This window comes from Delphinapterus leucas, chromosome 18 (assembly GCF_059928025.1).
Source record: "Delphinapterus leucas isolate spDelLeu-1000000601 "Yukka" chromosome 18, BTC_Dleu_Yukka2, whole genome shotgun sequence".
NCBI classification, from domain to species: Eukaryota; Metazoa; Chordata; class Mammalia; order Artiodactyla; family Monodontidae; genus Delphinapterus; species Delphinapterus leucas.
The window spans coordinates 31,979,724-32,003,654 of record NC_143146.1 but is presented as its reverse complement, the minus strand read 5'-3'; the positions used below and the strand labels follow the sequence as shown (position 1 = coordinate 32,003,654).

General features: G+C 40.7%; 1 protein-coding gene across 5 annotated transcripts in view; it reads right to left on the bottom strand.

Moving 5' to 3' along the window:
- Nucleotides 1-23,931, bottom strand: part of KLF12 (KLF transcription factor 12) — a 448,910-nt gene that overhangs the window by 51,657 nt on the left and 373,322 nt on the right. The gene's annotated exons all lie outside the window — the stretch shown is intronic.

Here is a 23,931-nt window from a genome sequence, read left to right as displayed (position 1 = left end):
CAGCCACAGTGGCCTTCTAACTGTTCTTGGAATATGTCAAACTCATTTCAACTCAGGGCCTTCACTCTTGCTATTCCTCTGCCTAGAACTATTTCTCCCCATATGGCTTCTGGCCTCACTGAATTCACGGCTCTAATCAAATGTCACTTCTTCAGAGAGGACATACATGTCCCCTCCCACCCCCTTTCCCCCCACCCTCTCACTGTCTATTGCTTTATTTTCCTTCGTGTCGCTTATCACCCCTAACATTATATAGTATATTTATCTATCATCCATCTCTCTCAGCAGAGATGTGGGTGGGGACTTTTTCTTTCTTGTCTTTAATTAAAGACTTAAAAAACTGATGTATAGCTGCTGTACGATATTATGTAAGTCACAGGTGTACAATATAGTGATTCCCAGTTTTTAAAGGTTATACTCCATTTATAGTTATAAAATATTGGCTATATTCCCTGTGTTCTACAGTATACCCTTATAGCTTATTTTATACCTAATAGTTGTACCTCTTACTCCCCTGCCCCCATCTCGCCCCTCCCCCCTTCCCTCTCCCCACTGGTAACCACTAGCGTGTTCTCTATATGTGTGAGTCTGCTTCTTTTTTGTTATATTCACTAGTTTGCTGTGTCTTTTAGATTTTTCTTAATCACTTTTTCATCTGAAGTACCTAGAACAGTGCCATACAAATCACGGCATTAATTATCGAAGGAATGCATGGTTATATGTTCACAGAGGTTTAATACTTTGGGATAGTTAAGATCAAGAAGCTTAATCTACCTGTTTTGTTATTTTCATTAGAAATGGCAAAATATTCTTTGAAATTTCAAACATATATGTCTTTTCCTCTTTTGGGGGCGGGGAGAAGGATGGGCATTTGCTGTTCTCTACTGATCAGGTAAGCAGTAGCTACTGATATCTATTCTGTATAATAACAACAATATCATGAAGCATTTACTGTGCCCAGAACTGTGCTAGGTGCTTGATACATATTACTACTAATTTTCAAAAAATTCTATAGGGTGTCTGCACTTTAGAGAAGAGAAAATTAAGGCTCAGGAAAGGTAAACTGCCCAAGATCACACGGCAAGGATGTGGCAGGCCAGGAATCCCAACCAGGAGCTGTCTGGCTCCAAAGCTGATTACTTATTCCACTAGGCCACTCTGCAAGATCTCCTACTCAGCGATTTGGGGGCCCAAGAGCATCAGACGCAACAATCTCTACCTTAAGGCACATGCTGCTTAGTAAGTGGTATGACAAGGCACATAGCTATACACATAATTTAAAAGACACCCGACAATATAAGGGACAACAAACTGGTGTTCCAAAGACTGTTCGTGGTCATTAGAGGAATTCAGAGATGGGAGCCACCCCTGGGGGCTGTGGTGGTTAGGACGTCATCCTGGGAAAAGTGAGATTTGAGCAGGACCCTGACTTTGAGTGGGAATTCGAGAAGGGAGGCGTAGGGTGAAGTGGAGAGGGTCACACTCCAGACAGGATGAATCACCTGAGCATTGGCGCAGGGATAAAAAGGAATGAGGGGTATTTGGTCAAACGTGGGTAAGGCAGTCTACTAGAAATTCAGAGTTTACTTCTGGAGGAGTGGAAGAAGAAGAATGCTGGCTGATATTTATCGAGCACTTAATAAATGACGCCAAGCACTGTACTATGTATGGATTATCTGTTTAATTTTCAGAACAACCATATGAGGTTAACACTACTATCCCCATTTAACAGATGGGAAAACTGAGACTAAGGGTGAGGTAGGGACGCATGGTAAGGGGTAAGGATGGGTAGGCAGTCTTGGTAAAGATTTTGAATGCTAAGACAAATTACTTGTCTTTGGTCTGTATGCACCGAGTTTTTTGGGTCCCTCCCCCGTGAAGTTCTACTCCCATCTTAATAACCACCAGTGGTGCTACTTAAAAATCACCTCCTCTCTTCCCAAAGCTATCCTGAACATGACGCATGCTTCCAAGCATGCATGCATCAAGACAAGTCTACTAGCCTGCTAGTCTACTTAAGCCCTACTAACTGAAATTCCTTAGTTGCCCCTAACACGTCCCCTGGATCCTCCATTCAAGGACCTACTTTCAGCCATCAAAACCTACATAATGCAACTCATGTATAGGGAAAATGGATGTGTAGTGTGAGAACTGTTTCATAATCTAGAGATATTAATTAAGGATAATGTCTCCAGAAAGCCTGGAGTTTCTGTGAATTACAATCTATTGCTCCTAACTCAGAGAGTTAATTATCAATATAATAAATATTTGGTTCTTCCAGCTGCCAATATAAACTATAATACTTTAAGACTGTCTGATTCCAAGAGTCAGTAAAACGATTCAAACGCTAGAAAATTCACCATTTTAAGATTTCTCTCATTATCTCATAGTTTCCACAGGTTTACATAGTACCAGGTGATATAAGTGCCTGTATGTTAAAGATCACATTGTCAAGCAGAAACTTTATATATTTCTAAGTGTTAGTGGTGCTTATGTTACAGGGAAGGTGCAAATCTCCACGTGATGTGTATTACGGCTTCCGAAGAACGATATAGGGGCTGGTTATCAGATGGGTTGTTGCCATGCAGGATTAACTGGTATGTTGTGATCCACTGTTCAGACTTGTTTGACATCACTGGTGCAAGTTTGGGTTCATTCAAAGAGACAGTAAAGCAGAAACATAAAGTGTTGCTGCTTATTATAAAGACAGTGACCAAAACAGAAGGGCTTCCCAGGGGAAAATTACATATTAATAGCTATACTCCAGCATATGACATTTAGAGTTTCATTTCTTAAAAAAATTTTAGAGCAATAGATGAAACATTATCTGTTTGATTTTTTAGTTCTCTTCATTACACACTAACTTCTAAGATTAAATTCATGTTCTAACAAAAAGGATTACGTATCACTGGTTTCTAAGATTTCTTATCCTATTTTCCAAACAACGCAATGTATTTATTCTTTTGACTCCTATCTAGATTACCCGAGGACAACTTCTGAGACCCTTCAAAAAGATGATGTGCCTATAAACCTAATAAGTATTCAATGTATTACTGGCAACGACATTGCAGGATTAAATATGAGTTATCAGAAGACATCTGTGAATCAGATACAAAGTTCATACTAATTACCAGCTTAATTTTCCTTGTTTATTGGGTAATAAAAATATACTTTAATGTAGAATAGCAAGGCTTTGATTTTTTAATTAATTCTGTGCATTAATATTAGGCATTTGTGGAAATATCTGTAACTGTCTCATTTAGCTTTATCTGGAATCTGGGGTTTTGTTTTTGTTTTTGTTTTTCAGCAAGAAGTTAGTTAAAGAATATGTATATTATCAGTGAGAACGTATTAAGCATCTTCTTTGGAGAAATTTCTGTGAGTCTCTCAGAAGATGACCAAATTGGCCAAATGCATGTTGGCGTTAATATGTGACTGAAAACCAATGATACCAAATTATCTGAAGATTACACATTTTGGCAGATGTAAAAAATAGCTGAATAAAAACCAAATTATTTAACTTTCTTAAATCCACCTCATTCAGTATACATTTTTCAGTGCTTACCCTATCTTTGTTTTTCCATGTCTTTTCTTGTGGAAAATAGACAAATAGTAAAAGACATTGTCTCTGATCTTTAGAACTTAAAATATGGGTAAGTCAATGTGCATTATGTTTATGAAAAAACAACAACAAAAGACCAAATGTAAGCAGCTATGGAGGATGAAAACAGAATCGACGAGTGCTGAGGGAGTTAACCAGGGTGTTAAGATTACCCTTAAAGGGCTGCATAGCTGAAAAGACCATGATAAACATAGCCAAGATGATTTCATGAAGCTTTCACTTATGATTATATTATTTGTAAACTCTGGTCTGTTGGCCATCCCTTATGGGAGAAGGTCTGTGGTTAAGTGCTTGGGGCTGTGTGGGAGTCAGATCACCCAGCCTCACTCTTCTAATTGTACAGCTGTGGACAAGGCCTCAACGCCTCAGTTTCTTTTCTATAAAATGGGACAAATAAGCGGACTTACAGGGTTGTTATAAGGAGTAAATAAATTCATACATGTAAGGTATTTAAGACAGTGCCTACTACTTGGTTAGCCTTTGATCCTGGGTTAGCCTCAATAAATCTTACCTCACGCTGTCCCCTAATTTTGGGCTGGGAATGGATTAAGTATTGTTGTTAACGTCAAAGACAATAACAAAAGTGTACAAACAAACTTCAGTTAGAAAAACACATGTCAATATAGTCAACGATACTGTATTAGAAACTTCGAAGTTGCTAAGAGACTAGATCTGAATTGTTCTCACGCAAAAAGAGAAAAGATAATTATGGAATGTGATGGCGGTGTCAGTGTTGAGGTGGTAGTCATACTGCAATATGTAAATGTATCAAACCAACACCTAATATATGTCAATTACATCTCAATTAAAAGTAACAAAATGTATGTCACATAGCCCATATAGGATGTAGAAGTGAAGGCATAATGTCAATAAAAAAAGTAAGAAGTTTAAGTCTCTAAGAAAGTTCAAAGTGCTCAGGGGCAGAGGTTGGGGAAATGAACACACCACTTATGCCTCTTTTCATTATTGTCATCTGATATTCTCAAGAGACTTTTGCACCACTGCGGACTATTAATAATTTCTGAATCATTCTCACATTTACATAGAGATAATGATAAATAATCAGAAAACATATTACACTCTCTTTGACAATGATCAAAACATTTGTAAATTTACCTGGGGTTAGCACATTCTTGGATAATTGTATTTTTTAAGTGAGCTGTCTAGTTTTCAAATCCAAATAATAATTTTTCCTTTTAGCAGAAACATATCACCTTGTGAGGTGTGATAGTTAAAAATCGGTAAGGTGGTGCACCGGAATATGCACTCAGCTATTTTTTCAGAGCTGATGTGGTGGGCTGCAAGGGCACAGACCTTGTAAAATTATTCAATTTTGTGGACTGTGTGAGCTAGAGCCTGTGACCTGTTTGCATGCTCTCCAAGTACCAAGAAGCGCTCCCAGAAATAGTTACAGGAGAGAGTGAATCACAGTTGAGCGCTGCAGGGTAAACCTGCTTAAGCCTCGTCATGGGAGATGATTTAGAACTAGCCATGTCATGCATCCTTTAGTTTGCTTAAATGAGTTCAATTCTTGATTTACTGTTTCAGAGCAACTAGTTAAGATTTTCTTTGCCATATGCTCTTTTATCTCAAGAAGCAGGAATCAGGGAAAGTATTCTTGATACACCCTCTACGTGTCCCAAGGTGAAAGCATATATGCTCTGGCATATATTAAGTGTGGGTCTACCGGCGTGGGGCAGACTTTGAGGAAAATCAGGAGAAACAACAGAGCAATCTGCTCTGACAGACAGTGCAACTCATGTATGAAAAGCCCTCCCCCGGCCCCGCCCCCCAATGTGATCTTCGCATCCAGAAGACAGGCCTAAAAATTCCAGGAGCAAAGGCAAAACAGAAGGAGTAAAATGGGACACATTCTCCTCAAAGTGCTAAGAGCATTTTTACATACCAATTTTTTAAAAAGTTTATAATAACTCCTTCCATTCCTATAGCATCTTTCCTTGGAGCAGTTAAACTTCCTCTAAAAATGTTTTATTCATTTTTAAAGTTCCAGTTCATCCTGACAATGTTTCCACGGAACAGAAACTTTCCTGCATCTTAGAGGAGAGAAAGAGCAAAGCACAGTTAAGTCGAGCACAGAAGGAGAGCGACAAAAGCTCAGGTGTGCTCTGCCATGGAGCCACGATGCCTCCCAAGCACAAGAGAGCCTATCAGGGTTGGTCCCTGCCCACAGGACTGGGTGGCGCCAACAGTGCTCCCAAGACCCCCAAAAGCTTTGGGTTGGTCAGACATAGCTGGGGTTTCAAAGCCGTAAGTTCCGGTTTCCTTGTGGGATAAGAATCTTGCCTTCAGATTTACAAAGAGTAACAGCAAAGACTTCTATTGTGATCCCCTGGATCACAGTTCTTCTTATAATCCTTAGGCCAACGCCACATTCTCTCTTAGCTCCATGACAGTTGTCTTAAACCATGTACCATGGAATCTGCAAGAGCTTCAGTGTCACTGTTTCGAATTATTTGAATTTCAAGTATGTATGGCTAATATAATAAGACTTAAACTCTCACCTTTGTCCCTCCAGTGATGAATTTCAACAAGTTCATTGTTCTCAGTGGTTGACTTTAAAACAAGAAATCAGACATTTCTCCAAAGACACACAGATGGCCGATAGGCCCAAAGGGGAAAGTAGGGGAGGAATAAATTTGGAGTCTGGGATTAGCAGATCCAAACTACTATATATAAAATAGATAAACAATAAGGTTCTACTGTATAGCACAGGGAACTATATTCAGTATCTTGTAATAAACTATAATGGAAAAGAATATGAACAAGAATATATACGTATATACATATAAAACTGAATCGCTTTGCTGTACACAGAAACTAATGCAACTTTGTAAATCAACTATAGTTCAATTTTAAAAAAAGAAATCTAAATTTATAGAAAATAAGTTTATACTAACCAATTACCACTCTTCTCTCTCTAAATATTCCATATGAAGTTTAGTTTTAAAGTTTTAAAAAGTACAGTTTAGTTGCTTTGAAAAAAATCTCAAGATGTCATTGTGAGATCAGTCACTTCTTCAGTATTTCACAAACGTTTCTTGAGCACCTACTATGTGTGAGCACAGCTCTGAGTTCTGGGGGTTCAGCAGCAAGTGGGGTTGTGACAGTCCCCTGCTGTCATCTGCTGCACACCTACCCCAGGCCACCAAGGGACAAGAGCCTTCATGTTCCTGCGGCCATGCACGCTGACCTCTGAAAAGTGGCTGGAAAGCCTACTGACATGGTGAGTTTCAAGCCCAACCTGCTGACGGTTCTCTCATTTTGTGGATTTTGAGCAGAGCCAACAGGGTCAATTTAATGAAATGCTGGATATTTACAGGTATAAGAGAAGCAAAAAAAAAAAAAAAAAGTGACAGAAGCAAAGGCAGTGCTTAATATTTCAGATTCTTGCTACAGTCATTAGACTCAGGGAAGATTTCTGAATATTTAAGGTATTCTGTGGAACATGCACATTTTTTCACTTGGAAAAGCAGAAAATTTTAAGAACGGAACCAAATCTCTGAAATTACTTGCTAGCTTTACTCCAGTCAAACCTGAGCTCAAAAGACAGAGTATATGGATTTTAGTCTCTACTTAGAGCATCACAAATAGAAATTTTCCTTTCACTGAACTTTTGTGTGTTCAAATCATAATAGCTCACAATAGCTAACATTTATAGAACAAATTAAGGTTTGCCGGATGCTTTGATAATTCTTTTACGTGTAAAATTTTATTTAGTTCTTCCAGTACTCTAAGATGATGGCATTATCACTCCCATTTTACAGATGAGTAAAATAAAGCTCAGGCAGATTAAACAACCTTAAAGAGGTCAAACAGTAGAACGTGAGTAACATCAACCCTCTTAGCACTGAGGATATGAAATGGCAGCGCGTATACTTTCAAGTGAGAGCTCAGCATTCCAATCTGCTTTTCCCTTAAGAAAACAGTTCATCCAGAAGAAACAATAGTCACCTCTCCCGGTGAGGGACTGAAATGGCTCAGCTTCCCCCTGCTCAAAGGAGTGACTGTTTCTCAGTTCTTTCCATCACCACCCTAAGTCTGGGAGAGCCATAGTATAGTCATGTTCTCCTGAGCATAAAGAAAAAAGTTAGCCTTGAGTCTCAACCCTCCTCTGGTCTTTCATTCTCTTACATAAGAAGATCCCACATCTTTCCATTAGTTTCTCCACTTACAAGAAGAGTTGCTAAACGAGGCAGGAAGTAGCCTGTTACATTTCAGATGGGTTGAGGACATCAGCCTCGATTTCTTCAGCTCTGGCTATGCTCCATTTCCAAAATCTGAGCTTAGAATATGAGCAAATATGGGGACTTCCCTGGTGGTTAAGACTCTGCGCTCCCAATGCAGGGGGCCCGGGTTGGATCCCTGGTCAGGGAACTAGATCCCACATGCTGCAACTGAAAGATCCCGCATGCCACAATGAAGATCTCGCACGTGGCAAAGAAGACCCTGCATGCCACAATTAAGACCCGGCGTAGCCAAGATAGATAGATAGATATTAAAAAAAAGATTATGAGCAAATTTGGAGGATGCATATTCATCTGTGAATTATCTAAGTACTGCATGTGCTGTTACTACCACTCCCTCTTGCCGAATGTTGGCGGAAGGGGTTTATCTTGACTTCCTGCAGGACCAACTCTTCTTATGCAGTCTTAAATTCTGTTGTCTGATCAGTGCTATGTTCCTTAAAATAGCCCCCTGTTTTAAGATCCAGAAAACACCCGAGAATTTAGCTTTGCCAAAAGACTTACTATACGATTATTTAACAAGCTGCATATTTTTAGAAATCAAGAGGGGTGGCGGGGGAGAAGTACTAGAAGAAATGTTTTCTCATTCCATTAAAGTTACATGGAAACTTCTTTTGAAATGGCTTCTGAAAAACTACCAAGAGATATGTATGTTGTTATATGCATAGGTTTATGTGCATTTATTTCTATTTAGAAAAAGTTGATCCAAGAAGTACATCTTAAAAATCGTTTTGGTAACAGTGTGCTGCGGAACCATGAATAATTTCAGAATAATCATCTTAGTTTTGGTGTGTTTTTTTTTGGGTTTTTTTTGCGGTATGCGGGCCTCTCACTGTTGTGGCCTCTCCCGTTGCGGAGCACAGGCTCCGGACGCGCAGGCTCAGCGGCCATGGCTCACGGGCCCAGCCACTCCGCGGCGTGTGGGATCTTCCCAGACCAGGGCACGAACCCGTGTCCCCTGCATCGGCAGGGGGACTCTCAACCACTGCGCCACCAGGGAAGCCCTCACCTTAGTTTTAAAGTCCCATTGTGTTGATGAGAAAAACCATGATGGTGGTTTCTAGGAAGTTGTGGTGTCCAAAAAAAAGGAGAAAAATCAGACGACTATAGAGTACATTGAGAGTTCTTGTAATTCCCTAGTTCCTTGAGGCAGGATTGTATGTCAAGCATTTCAGAGAGAAAACTAATCTATACCTTTAAAAAGGTTTTGAAAATCCGTTTCAAGAACCTCTGTGACCTCTCATGTTTATCTGGAAGCTCATCTTTCCCACTTCTACAAAATATTTTTCCATACTTCAAACAAAGCCAAATGCCAAGGTCTGTGGCATCTTTGTACTGAAATAAAATAGAGCTGATGTGTCTGCTTTGAAATTCTCCTTCCACAAATAAGAATTCCAGCTGACTCTAGGCAGCATGGGTTAGGAGATCCAGTGCTAAATTTGGACTGAGATCTCAATGTGCCAGCTCTGTTCCACAGTGGCTTGTTACAGAGAACGAATCACTGAATCTCTATTTTGGACCCTTAATTTCATCACTGACAAAATGTGCTCAGTGATGCCGAATGTTAATGTCCCAAAGGTTGACTGTGAGTTTCCCATGAGAGAATGGGTGAAAAAGGATTTAAAAGGATAAGCATAGGCCCCCTCCAGTAGGGATCTTCTCAAGACAAGTTTTTATAAAACCCTTTTTGGCAAATCAGTGGTAGGAGAGGAGGCCCGGTGACGGGGGTCTTTGTGCTGGACCACCTGGAGCCTGAGTCAGCTACACGGGAGCTCGTCCAGTATGGGGAGGGGTGGTGGCAGCAATGGGAGTTACACCAGAGCAGGGAGCACGGGAAGAACTGCTATAACGCCCCAGGGCTGCAGGAGCAGGTGTGTGGGCACCGAAGAGCAATGCGAGAATGGAAAGTACAGCAGCATGTGCTGCTTAAGGCTAGCATGACGACGGGATGCTCATCACATGCAAAATCTGTACCAGGATATTAAGAAATAAAACTGCAGGGTGAGATCGACATACACACAGGTATGGATATACACATATATGTGAATGTGTGCGTGTGTCCCTCTACACTATTAGAGTTTGTTATTTCCTGAATGTAGCTGGTTGAGGTTTACCTTCAACGAAGGCTAGTGTTTCAGAAATAAAGAATGCTGACATCCCACTCCTGGGCATATATCCAGGCAAAACTACAATTCAAAAAGATACGTGCACCCCTATGTTCACTGCAGCACTATTTACAATAGGCAAGACACGGAAACAACCTAAATGTCCAAAAAAAGAATGAAATGATGCCATTTGCAGCAACATGGATGGACCCAGAGATTATCATACTAAGTGAAGTAAGTCAGACAGAGAAAAGCAAACACCATATGATGTCACTTATATGTGGAATCTAAAATATGACACTAATGAACTTATCTATGTAACAGAAACAGACTCACAGATATAGAGAACAGACTTGTGGCTTCCAAGGGGGAGGGGGGTGGGAGAGGGAAGGATCGGGAGTTTGGGATTAGCAGATGCAAACTATTATATACAGAATAGAAAAATAACAAGGTCCTACTGTGTAGCACAGGGAACTATATTCAATATCCTGTGATAAACCATGACAGAAAAGAATGTGAAAAAGAACATATATATGTATAACTGAGTCACTTTGCTGTACAGCAGAAACGAATACAACATTGAAAATCAACTAGACTTCAATAAAATAAATTAATTACTTAAAAAGAAAGAAGAATGCTGATGTTTCTGCATCCTGGTGTTAAATCCAGAGATGACAGCTGCACCTAGAGGCACAGAGCCTTCTAGCTTTAGCCGGCTACATCCTTTGGACCAAAGCCTGATAACAGAATCAGTCACTTTTAGGAATGCTTAAAATGATAGTTTTTATTTATCAATGAGAATAAACATTTTACTCATTCTGTAGTTAGGAGAAGTGGCGGTCACTACGTTTGTATTCACTTTAAAAATATGGCTCATTACCATAAATCACCTGCAGTGTGGAGCTATTCTTGGACATGTGTTCTTGAGCCCCGGGGGCCATAAAAGAATGTACACTGCAAATGCACGCTCGTTTAAAGGATATGTCTCATGTAGGAAAGTCACTACTCTCACCTCATTGTGACTAAAATCGTGAAGGTGTGAAGGAGCTCACCATGAAGGGGTCTGGGTCAGGAGCCAGGGAGCAGGCTTTGGTTTTCCTCTTCCAGTGACTAAACCATGTGACATTCAGGTCAACTGGAATGAGGGCTGAAGGACATACTCTGACCAATCTAATCCTAATCATGCATATTGATACATATTAACTGTAATTATTATTATCCCCAACACGTATCTAACAAAGGACATATTATGTCCACATTGTGAGAACGAGTGGTTCCATATTTTATGAAAGTATCGCATGCAAGAATTACTATATTTCACACACTAAGCCGAAGTACCAAGTGCAAGAAGAGAAGGAAATGCTCCTTTGTCAACACCTGTGCTTCACATCTACGATCTCCACCATCAGAGGCCTCCCGATCTACTGATAAGCACCGACTTATAAAAGCAAATGCTGTTTCAGACAACTCCGGGCAATAACAGCCATGATTCTGCTTTCACTTAATGCTATTTTCAAGACGCCCAACAGTTTGAAAGCACGCAAGTCAAGGGCATGCCACTACACAACTGAATCAATAACAGCGGAACAACATTAGTGGTCATGAGATAAATGATGTATCATTTTTACGTTTCAAGGATAGTAATGTCCGACTACGTAGGTAACGCAGGCAGTCTACACCAGGCAAAAGTCTATTACTGAATGCCTGACACCTTCAAAATGGGTCTTTAAACCCAGAGAGAAATCAGCATTCTAGTGACATTCCAATGTCAATAGAGTGGAGTAGTATCAGGCTGGCAAAGATCCACAGATAAAACCCACAAACAAAAATACTGCATTACCACCATCAGGAGTGTGTATATGTGCATGTGGGCAAACAGTGATGGAACTGTATTAGTTCAATTATTTTTCAGTTTACAAACGTGGTAAACCACACTAGGAAAAGGAGACAATGGAGACACTTTTTAAAAAACTTTTAAATGAAACGAAAAAGTGCAAATAATTTCTATGCATGAATTGCACTAGCTCAAACAGTGCTGACGCCCAGGGCCAACTCATGATGCAGTATCTAAATATGTTAAATTGCTGAGGCGTAGACATGATTTTTACAAAAGACCATCAACACACAGCAACAATGTAATTTTGCTAACTCATTCTTGAGAGTTTGAAATCTCCCCCAAAGACAGACAGTGACTAGCACAGAGTATGTACTCAAGATAAGTCAGACTTCTGATAAGCAGATTATTTTAACTGAGCAAATCTTGGAAAGCTCTTAAAACATTCCAGAATATTCTGGGAAGTATTCTAGGAGGATAAGAACACTTCAGTTTAAAACCATGCCCCATCCCTTTTCTTCTTCCTTCTTCTAAGATTTCCAGAGTGCCTGCTATGTATGGGCCAGACCTTTTGTAAGGTACTGGAGACTTCGAGTCTAAAAGAGAGAGGCGCGCGTGCGCACACGCGCACACACACACACACACACACACACACACTCGCGCTCGAGCACACACACATTCAAGGGTTTTGACAGAAAGACTTGGTGGGCACACAGAGGAGGAAGTGGTCGATCCAAGCTGTCACTGGCAAAAGGGTGGGGACTTAAACCGTGGAGAAGGCTCTTATCATTAAGAAAGATTATGCAAAATGAGATGGAACTTTGGAAAACATGAACATTTAAAAAGGAGGTAAAGGAAGAGTGAACAGGAGGGATGCAGTGGAAATACTGAGGTCAGCTGAGTGTATCGTATTGGGATCAGTTAACGTAGGTCTCCATTTTGTTATCTGTAAGAGGGTCAAAATACTTTCTAGACATTAATGAGATAACTAATGCTAGCTATATATTAGCTGTGGTCCTGCATAAATTAGGTTTGCTTTCCCTTAAAATACTAATAGTCAATATTTATTGAGTCTGCCAAACACTGTTCTTACGGTTCTCTAGGTATTAGTACATTTAGTCCTCACAATAACCACGGCACAAGGATTGACAGCAAGTCCCATTTTATAGATTAGGAAACTGAGGCACAGAGCTATTAAAACATCTGCCTTAAGGTTACACAGTTAGTATGTGGTAACTGCAACATGAAAATAAGTAGACTGATGCTTTAATCCCCACTCTGTTCTGCCCTTCTTCATTTTAAAGATGAAGAGAGTAATATCTTTTAAGATATCTCCCAGAATTGTTATGAAGAACAAATGGAATGATATGTATGAAAATGCGTAAAACTCTAAAAAGCTTAAGAATGTAAAATATCACTGAAAGGTGGTTGAACCAACTACACAGTCCATTTCCTGAGGAAATCAGGCTTCATTGTTCCCGTTTGGAGAGAAGTGTTAAAAATGAGGAGTTTGTGGAGAATCGCTTTGGAGACCTACCTTCTACCACAAAAGGATGAATTATTTACCAGCAATATAACCAGGCATGCCTGAGAGCAAATTATTGATTTCAGGGCCCATTTCTAATTCTGTATCAGGTCCCCTTGGTCAGGAGGTAGTACATAACCCACATAGAAGGCAGAGTCAGACACAAATGATATTTAGACGATTGTCTTTGAGGGAGGACATAATTAGGAGTTGGCATGTTGATAAAAATAATAACTAACACACACAATCCTGTTCCAGCTGGATCGTTAACCTGAATCCACACATTTAAATTTTAACTTGCTGAGCTCTAGAAAAGAGATATTTTTGTTATATTTTTACCCCTGAGGAAAACGGCGGTGAGGAATCTGATGACTCGCTTAAGGCCAAACAACCAATACATGCAGAGGACACGACCTGAACTAGCATCCCCTGGTCTTAAAGCCTGTGCTTTTATCCATTGAGTTGCCTGGATTTTTATTTTTATATTTATTCATCCCAGGTCAATTTTAAAGGCCTTAAAAACTTACTGGAGAATAGAAATCTACATTCAGTACTTCCGAGGCCACACCTCCCTCTGTGGCCAATTACAGCCCTAGATTTGATTTGATGGACATTTCCTACAGAGTCAACGATCCTCCCTTATGATCATCAGCAGGCCCTTTTTGGTGTGCGCTCTGGGACCATGGGTCCACAACTGCTATGATCCCGGGGAGGTCCAGCTTCTTAGCCCTTGGGAAGATAAGTGATTTAACTCTTCACACCAACATGGATTTGATATTCTTGCGCAGTGCCACTTAAAATGCAGGACCTGTTGAGTTAGCTAATCGATTAAAAAGAGAAAAGATATGTATTCTTTGTTCATCTGACAATGTCCCATGCCTTAATCCTGTTAAACCACAGAGCCACCACTTAAATCTCCTTCCAAATCCTATTTCCAGAGTTGTGATGTTTGTGGGTGTCTGCGTCTTTGAAGGTGTGGCAATAAAAACCAGAAGCTTGATTTTCAAATCCATCAATATACACAAGGAACAAAAAAGTCATGGAATTAGCACACCCAAAGGACAACGAATTAAAAAAAATTACCTACACAAAGCTCATCCAGGAGATGACCCCTTTTTATTGGACTAATTACGAGGAAATATAAAAGGGCAAGCTTTTATTAATCAAGCTCTTTTCACTCTACTAGGCAGGAAGAACTACTAGGCAGGAAGAAAGCAAAAAGACAGGGTGTTAACGTAAGCCTAATAATTAAATTCAGAATCAAGTAGATCAGAGGGAAGGGTGTAAATGGAAAAGTCAGGTGGAGGTAACAACTGGAATCTTAATCCTTTATAAAACTACATGATTGTGGAAACAAAAAGAGAAATGGAAAGCTGTCAAACATATGTATTTTTAAAGTACCAATATAGGAGGTTACATTTAAGAGAAAAGTGAACAGTGACCAAAAAAATACCACCGAGGCATTTTGGAGCATCTTGCCTTGCAGAGCATTAAGTCCTTTCCTACAAAATCTCTTCTATTTATTTTCGTATCATCTCTGTGAAATATATAGGCAAGAGCAGGCATGAGGGACTCAATCTTGCCCCAGATCAGATAATTAAGAGAGTGACAGATGAGGCCCCCAATCTCTGAAATTCAGGTCAGTATTCTACAATTATCCTTCAACTATTTTGTTGAGTATAATAATTATAAGCAGAGGAACGGTAGAGATGATGTAAGTAATGTCTAAAGATGTTTCTAACATGAACAAATTTCTTGTTGCTCTCTGAATCTGAGTATTTCTACTTTTAAAAAAATACTGAATAAGGAACAGGAAACAGCCATGAAAAAGTGGAAGGGAAACCATCAAAGTCAGGAGACAGAAGGTCTAATCCCAGCTCAAATTCGCTGTGCAAACTTGGACAACATTCCTTAAACTCTCTGGGGGACGTGTAAACGATGGCAAGGCACTGGCAGAGTTGTACAGAAGGGCAATCCCCTTTGCATTTTACAAACATCATTGTAGGCATGGTGAAGGCTGAATACAGCAGGGAGTAGAAAGAATCAGAATCCAAGGAGGCCATTAGGAGCTCAGGTTAATACTTCAGGCAAGAGGTGGGATGAAGAAGAACCAACACAGCCAAGAAAGATTTAGAAAGAGGAATGCTAGATTGGGTGATCAAATAGATGTTGGTTTTGACAGAGTTGAAGTTACTGTGAGGCTTCTGGCTTGGGTGACTGTGTGGGTGGAGAACAGGAAGAAAACTGGGCCTGGAGGAGCTGAACAGATAGATTCTTTTCCAGTGCTAAGTCTTTCCATGGAAGAAAGGGGTCAGGGTACTTGGTGTTTTGGGAAAAGACGCCTTTGGGTACTAAGATCTATTTATTTAGTTGAGGCTGAGTGTCTCACCAAGCAGCCCTGGGCTGGACATATACCGGGGCAGGTGGCATCATTTTATGATGGGCTGTTGATAGCATACAGAGGTGTAGTAAGTTTGCACGCCGAGGACACGGCAGGCTCCGTTTAGGTGTACCGTGATAGTTTCTGTCTGATTTACCTGTGGGTGTGTGTGGCTACTCACTCTTAATAATCCTTTCTCCACAGAGTAGCCAGAGAGAGCCTTGCAGATAGACACATATCTGGTCATTTCATCCTCCTCCCGTGGTCCCGTTACACTCAGACCACAGGCTGCAGGCTTCTGTCCCGGCCAACCTCTCTGCCCTTACCTTGTTTCACCTGCTCCCCACTCACTTTTTTATGTTCCTTGGATTTTCCAAATGTGTTCCCATCCTAGGGCCTTTGTGTGAGTTGTTTCGAGTACCTGGGCCATTTCCCCCAGAGGCCCACACAGCTGGCTCCTTTTCATGCATCTTCCAGCTTGTGTGTCTCCTTCTTTCAAGAGGTTTTTTTCTGACCGAGCCCCTGGGGTGGCTTTCCAGTCGTTTCCAATCATCCCCCCCGTTACACTTTCATCAGAGCACTTATCACCTCCAGACATTTGTTAGTTATCTATCTTACTCGACTCCACGGTAAGCTCTGTGAGATCACAGGCCCGTCTGTCTTATTACATACAGTGTCCCCAGAGTGCAGAAAAGTGGCCAGATCATTGCAGGTGCCATAATTTCACTGAATAAGGGAACAAATGAATGAACACAAATATTCTAGAAAAGCGATGATGCTATCGAGTACAAAACAAAAATCCCACAAAACTTCTGGCAGTTTCAAAAGTGATCAGGTTTGCAAGTGACATAGAATGTAAATACTTAAATTGTAACTTAAAATTAAATTCAAGCTAAGAAACAGAATAAAAATGGCAAGCAAGTACGTCAAGCCCCACCAGGCAGGTAGGCAGAAAAGAGGTTCAGCTAATGCGTTCTAGGGCAGCAGTCGGGTTTAAAATAAACAAGGAACACAGGAACACTCTGCTTGCTATCCTCATTTTCTAAAAGGTCTCGCTGATGTCTTCTGGTATTTTCTGAAGCCTTTTCTTCCCCCTGAAAACCGTCATCACAATGATCCACAACATTCAATCAAGTCTCCCATTCAGGAGAGGAGAGAGGGGCTGAGGTATAAACTCACACAGATATTCTCTTCGTCTTTTCTCACCTTTCCATGCCAATATGCTTTGCTTTAGTGCCCTAGGAGGTACCCTCCACATAGGCTACAATGGGAAGAGTGCCCCCTGGGTTTGTGCGATATGGCCGTCCTGGAAAGAGAGAACCGCCAGCCAAGCGTGGCAGTACAACCCTGGCTGCCTAGGCTTCTTTATGAGGGAGGATTTTCCATTAAAAATGTCCTGGCGAGACAAAAAAAACTGTCACTGCTATGTACAACGAGTTCCTAATAACCAAAATGAAAATGGGCTACATTGTATATTATTCTTGAGGCTGGTGCTGCATTGGTTTTAGGTTTAGGCATAACTCAGGGGAATCTCCGGGTCCCTTCCTCTCAATGGTATTCCCGGGCCTCTCTGCTCCCATCTCAATGGTCTCCCTGCTACCTGAGCTTTCTTGAGACACAGGAGAGCGTCAGCCACAAAATTCAATGAAAATGTAGTCTTCGAGGAGCTTCCAAGGTAACATTTGAAATACATGGCATAGATTATGGAAAAGACATTCTCTATTAGCCAAGATAATAAGGACTCCTCCAAATAATTGAGATTACATGGTACAGAGGACTTCCAGTAACTTCCAAAGACTTAACAGACGGTTTCATGATCAATAACAAGGCTACTGTCCACAAAAATAGAAAAACCCACGAGGGTCAGCAAAATCTCATAGGAAATATTGGCGCACTACCAACGGGAAGGGGAGGGAATGAGTCTAGTCCCACTTAGAGGCAGAGACTGGGTCAACTGGCAACATTTCAGTCTCCTCTCAAGATCACTCCATGAGCTTTCACAGTACACCCTCCACTTACCAACTTCTACCTCTAGGTGGCAGCAACTTCCTTCTGTTCTCAACACCCTCGCCTTTGCCTTTGCTTCCTACCTTCAATACAATTCCACCCTTCCTTCTCTTTCTCAGAAAAACACTTCACAGCCTGTAAAGTTTGGGGAAGATTATTGTAAGCCGCTTGCACTGTAAGAAATCAGTCAACTCTTTCGGTTAAGCTACAGGGTTCTTCAAAGAGTACGAAATAAGAAAAACAAATACCACACGCTAACACACATATATATATGGAATCTAAAAAAAAAAAAGGTTCTGAAGAACCTAGGGGCAGGACGGGGATAAAGACGCAGACATAGAGAATGGACTTGAGGACACGGGGACGGGGAAGGGGAAGCTGGGACGAAGTGAGAGAGTGGCATGGACATATATACACTACCAAGTGTAAAACAGATAGCTAGTGGGAAGCAGCCGCATAGCACAGGGAGATCAGCTCGGTGCTTTGTGACCACCTAGAGGGGTGGGATAGGGAGGGTGGGAGGGAGACGCAAGAGGGAGGAGATGTGGGAACATATGTATATGTATAGCTGATTCACTCTGTTATAAAGCAGAAACAAACACACCATTGTAAAGCAATTATACTCCAATAAAGATGTTAAACAAATAAAAAAGAGTACAAAATAATTCAGGTCTAAAGTGAAAAATAATAGAAAGCTATTTTCTTTCTTTCTCCAGACCTATCAACTACAAAATCTAAGGAAAGCAATGTTTCTTTTTCTTTACAGTCCTCTAAGGAAAGAAGGCAATGAGTAGAGGAATGGGAAAATAGATGGAATTGGAGAGATTTCTATTTTACAAGAACATTAATTTAATCCCATGGGTAATTTAAATCATTGCTTTCTAAAGGATATAACCCAATATGTCTTATGTATGAAGGCATTCCAAATATAGGGTGGAAGAGAATAATTACTAGTCACACAGAATTAGTAACATACAGAGTGTTTAGTTACCCTTCTGTTTATTTGGCCTTCACAGAAACTGAAGTAAAGTGGCTCCATCTGTAACCTAAAAAGCTATCATTTCTGCTTGGATGTACCACCTGCCCTTCCTGGAACATGTATTCACCTAATGTATCAAACCACAGTCCTACCTACCTATACTCACCTGCTCAGGATTCTAAACTGTTACAGTTAAGAAGGACCCAGGAGAGTCGAAGTAACTTATAGCCTCATTTGAGATTATAATAACTACTGGGTATGTCAAAAAAATCACCCAGGTGGTAGAAGATTCCTTTTATGTGAAGTTGACATTCAATTGTGGGCTAATACCTAGGGTTTATGAAGCACTTTCTTTCAAGGTGATACTATGACGAGTATTATCTCTGTTGCACTCTTCCCAAGACCGAATCTGAATAGTTTGGGTGAAACACCATTCATTCGTTCACTTAACAGAAATACTGGGGTGAAAGGAGCAGAAAGATCGATTTAGTGTAAGTGACAAATTTATACTAGAACCCAAGCCTGCAGACTTCAAGCCCTACTGATTTCATAGGAGCTTCCTCTATTTTATATCTTTTCACAACTGTGTTTGTTTTTTTCATAAATTTTTATTTATTTACGGCTGAGTTGGGTCTTTCTTGCCGTGCGCGGGCTTTCTTTAGTTGCGGCGAGCGGGGGCTACTCTTAGTTGCGGTACGCAGGCTTCTCATTGCGGTGACTTCTATTGTTGCGGAGCACAGGCTCTAGAGCATGCAGGCTTCAGTAGTTGTGGCTCGCAGGCTCAGTAGTTGTGGCTCGCGGCTCTAGAGCGCAGGCTCAGTAGTTGTGGCACATGGGCTTAGTTGCTCCGCAGCATGTGGGATCTTCCAGGACTAGGGATTGAACCCGTTTTCCCCAGCATTGGCAGGCGGATTCTTAACCACTGCGCCACCAGGGAAGCCCTTAAGTGTGTTTGGTTTTATTTGTTTATTTTCTACTTTTTTGGCTGCGTCTCGTGGCATGCGGGATCTTAGTTCCCTGACCAGGGATTAAACCCACGCCCCCTGCAGTGGAAGCGCAGAATCTTAACCACAGGACAGCCAGGGAAGTCCCAGTGTGTTTGGTTTTAAAAGCTGCTTTGGAAAATACATGATTTAAAGCAGGATTTCTGGGAAAATGGAGAGTTTGAGGGGATCAGGATCAAAAACTGTTAAGTTTCAAGAATGAAGTCTATTTTGACTAAACACTCTTCTTGGGCTTTGAACATTCAAGAGTGAGGCCGGAGAGAAGCCACTTATTCTAGTTACTAATTGCAGGGGTGCCTCCATCATCCAAAATATAAGAAAAGACTGCCTCCAAGGCATAACAGTGAAGTTCAGTAACTGCCTTTACTGGTCGCTTCTAGTTCTCAGGATAACAGGGCAAGTGGACGGTGCTGGTTTATGAAGCACCCTCTTTCCCATCACTGTTTGGTACCAGCAGCTCCTCTTCCTTTGGGACACTCCTCCTTACGTGTGGTCGTAACAGGACTGTCAACCACCTCGGCCAAGGGCTGGGCACCTGCGCCAGGCTGGGGCTCATCAGACTCTGACCTCCTTGATTGAGATCGGGGAGCTGGAAAGCGAGTCCAGCTCCCGTCGTTCTGGGCCTGCACCTGCTTATTCAATCTCGCTCCCGGGTGCTGTCCCGCTCCCTGTGTGTCCTGAGGCCCGGCTCCTCTTTCTTCCTTTGACTCCCTTAACCCACCTCATGTCCTTCGACAAAATTACCTTTTGCTTAAGGTAAACAGGCTCAGTTTCCATTACTTCCGGCAAAAGAAACTCACCTGATAAAGGAGACTAAACTGAATGAAAATTGAGACACGGGTAATGGCTACAGACAGCGGATTCCTGCAGGGTCCTCAGCTCTCCTGCTACTTATTAGCTGAGGGTTTATGTGCAGCAGCTGTGACTAAAACCCGTGTGATATGGGTTGGTTTTAATTGGGGGGGTAAATAGGTCACACGCTGTCTACTGCTCTCTTAGAACCGATTAAAAGAAATATATTCATTATGAGGATATTGGTCCTTCCTTAGGTAATCTAGTACGGTACCAAGAAATGTAATAAATAGAAACTTTATGAAATTGTTAAGAATTGTTAAGAAACTATGAAAATCTAGGGGTCAGCTGAGAAAAATTATAGTAAGATGAGGATATATTATTTAATTTTAAAATTGCTAGTTCACTGTCCATGTGTATACAGATAAATCTCCATGGCTAGAATGATTATATTGGAAATATGACTGAAAAACCCAAATCAAAACAAAACCGCTGGTACCCCAAGCATTCTCTTAAGATTTATGATCCTGAGTGGTATTCCCAGCACATTCAAGAACACATTAGGATTTCTGATTGGGTCCCAATATTAAGTCATTATTCTTTCAAATATATATATTTAGAAGCCACCTTTGGTTAGCTAATTCTTTAGCCCAAAAATCTCCACTGAAAAATACTGTAAAAGGCTAAGAAAGACTGAGGCTCCTCTAGAGATATATAAAATAAGATCTTTCACTGTTTTAATTTCATACATTAATTATAACAGAACTTGTACTGGTGCTAACAGTAGGTACATCATTTTTTTCATATTGGGACAGTTTTTTCCTTGCATTACTCATTAATGACTCCCTAAATCCCCTTATTCTGCCTGTTTCATTACAACACAACCATTATTTTAAAGGTCTACATCTGAACAAGTTTAACAGGGAGGGGATTGTGATGGAGGATAATGCACACTGCACACACTTCAAAACTATAAAAAGCTGTAGTTTAAGTAGCTTTCCCAGTAAAATCATGATTCCTGATTGTGTGGATTTTAAATACCCTTAAGCTATATAAAACCAAGCTAAGAAACAACAATTATATGAAAACATATGCTACAAATCCTAGAATTACAAACAAGTCATTTTGTTTTTTCTTTCTGCTTACTTTGGATTTAATTTGCTCTTCTTTTTCTGGTGTCCTAAGGTAAAAACTTAAAGATTATTGATTTTATAGAGACACAGACGTAGAGAACAAACATATGGACACCAAGGGGGGAAAGTGGCGGGGGGTGGTGCTGTGATGAACTGGGAGATTGGGATTGACATGTATACACTAATATGTATAAAATGGATGACTAATAAGAACCTGCTGTATAAAAAAATAAAATAAAATAAAAAGATTACTGACTTTAGATCCTTCTTTTCTAACATATGCTTTCAGTGCAATAAATTTCCTCCTAAGCACTGCTTTTTGATGCAACCTACAAAGTTTGAAAAGTTGTGTTTTCATTTTCATTTACAGCTGACCCTTAAACAACACAGGTTTGAACCGTGTGGGTCCACGTATATGCAGATCTTTTTCAGTAAGTATGTATTACAGTACTACACGATCAGAGGTTGGTTGAACCCGTGTATGGGGAAGCATGGATACGGAGGGCTGACTGTAAAGTTATACACAGACTTTCAACTACACAGGGTCAGTGCCTCCAACCCCTGCTTGTTCAAGGGTCAACTGTAGTTAAAAGTATTTTTAAATTTCTCTTGAAATTTCTTCTTTGACCCCTGTATTACATAAGTATGTTGCTAAGTCTCTGTGTATTTTTAGATTTTTCCAAACAAGTCCTTTCGAATACTGAACTAATATTTCTTGGTCATGCTAAAATTAGTTAATACAACAGAGATGTTTTAATACACAATAGTACCACACCTAGCTACGGCACTGAGAAGATGTCACAAAGAGCAAGGAATATATTGGCATGCCCAATAAGACACTAATATGGTCCTGAGCAGCGGGTTGGTAAAAACAAATTAATAATGAACTTTTAATAGAAAAATGTCTCAGAAGTGGTGACCTTTTAGCTCAGCATGATCTTATAGCCTTGATTCTCCCATAATTAGAAAATAATTGTAGAAAATAACTTACTTTAACTTTTTCCCCAAATCATCTTTATTGTGATTGAAGTAATACTAGACACAAAAATCAGCTGCTATTACAGGAATGTGAAACAATTTTATGACCGTTCTTGCTGAAATTCTGGGTAATAGAGAATTGAAGAAAATTAGACCAAAGGTCGTTAAGAAGGGCAATCTGAAAGACAGCATATAAGTTTAAAGTATACATAACTGTCACCAAGCTAAACTTGAGGAGGTGGCGGAAGTAACGAATTTACTGGCTGACACTGGATTATAACGTAAGAAAAGATATGGATTTGGAGGGATTTTAAATGTGGCAACACTGTGGAAGTACTTTTCATTGTAATTCAGGATACAGAGAACTCGCAAACCGGTTTATGATTATATAAACTACGGCCCATTTTCTGAATCTGTTATCAAACACTGGAGAGACCATGCTTCCAAACTAAATCTGAAGGCAACCTGCTGTTATTTATTTGCCAACACGTATGGATTTAAAAAGAAAAAAAAAAAAAAAATGAAGGCCAGGCAGGCACTCTGGGAACTGGAATTTTCACATATTAAAGTTCAGACACAGTATCATAATTTTTGCCCCGTAAGTCAAGAAGCAGGCGCTAACCTGGTGGCGCAGTGGTTGAGAGTCCGCCTGCCGATGCAGGGGACACGGGTTCGTGCCCCTGTCCGGGAAGATCCCACATGCCACGGAGCGGCTGGGCCCGTGAGCCATGGCCGCTGAGCCTGCGCGTCCGGAGCCTGCGCTCCGCAACGGGAGAGGCCACAGCAGTGAGCGGCCCGCGTGCCGCAAAAAAAAAAAACAAACCAAAAAAAAAAAAAAAAAAAACAAGAAGCAGTGAAATGCTCTGGTAATTAAAATAACATAGTCAATGTTATCTATAAATAATGAGCGTGCAAGGATCTGCAGGATGATGAGTAAACATTTTGGCAGGGAGCAACTGCTACATATTGGAATGGAAAGCAATGTCTTTATCAGGCGTCTCTCTCCTCCTGCTTTCTCTCCCTCGTCACATCAATCTCATGGGAATTTCCCAGACAAAAGCCTTCTGCTTAGCTTGTAATGAATTAAACATCCATCTGATTTAATCTCTAGCAATTCTCTTGCTCTGCCCACAGGTAACTAACTGCCACGTGGCAGGAAGCTGACTGGACAGGAGTGCAGTGAACTGGTTTTATGCCTACACCTGACATGGAACACATTTCTGTCTTTGGACCTCCATTTCTACGTTTGTAAAAGTGAGAGGCTGAACTGAACTTGATAATGCTTACAGTTTCTTTTCAGCCCCACA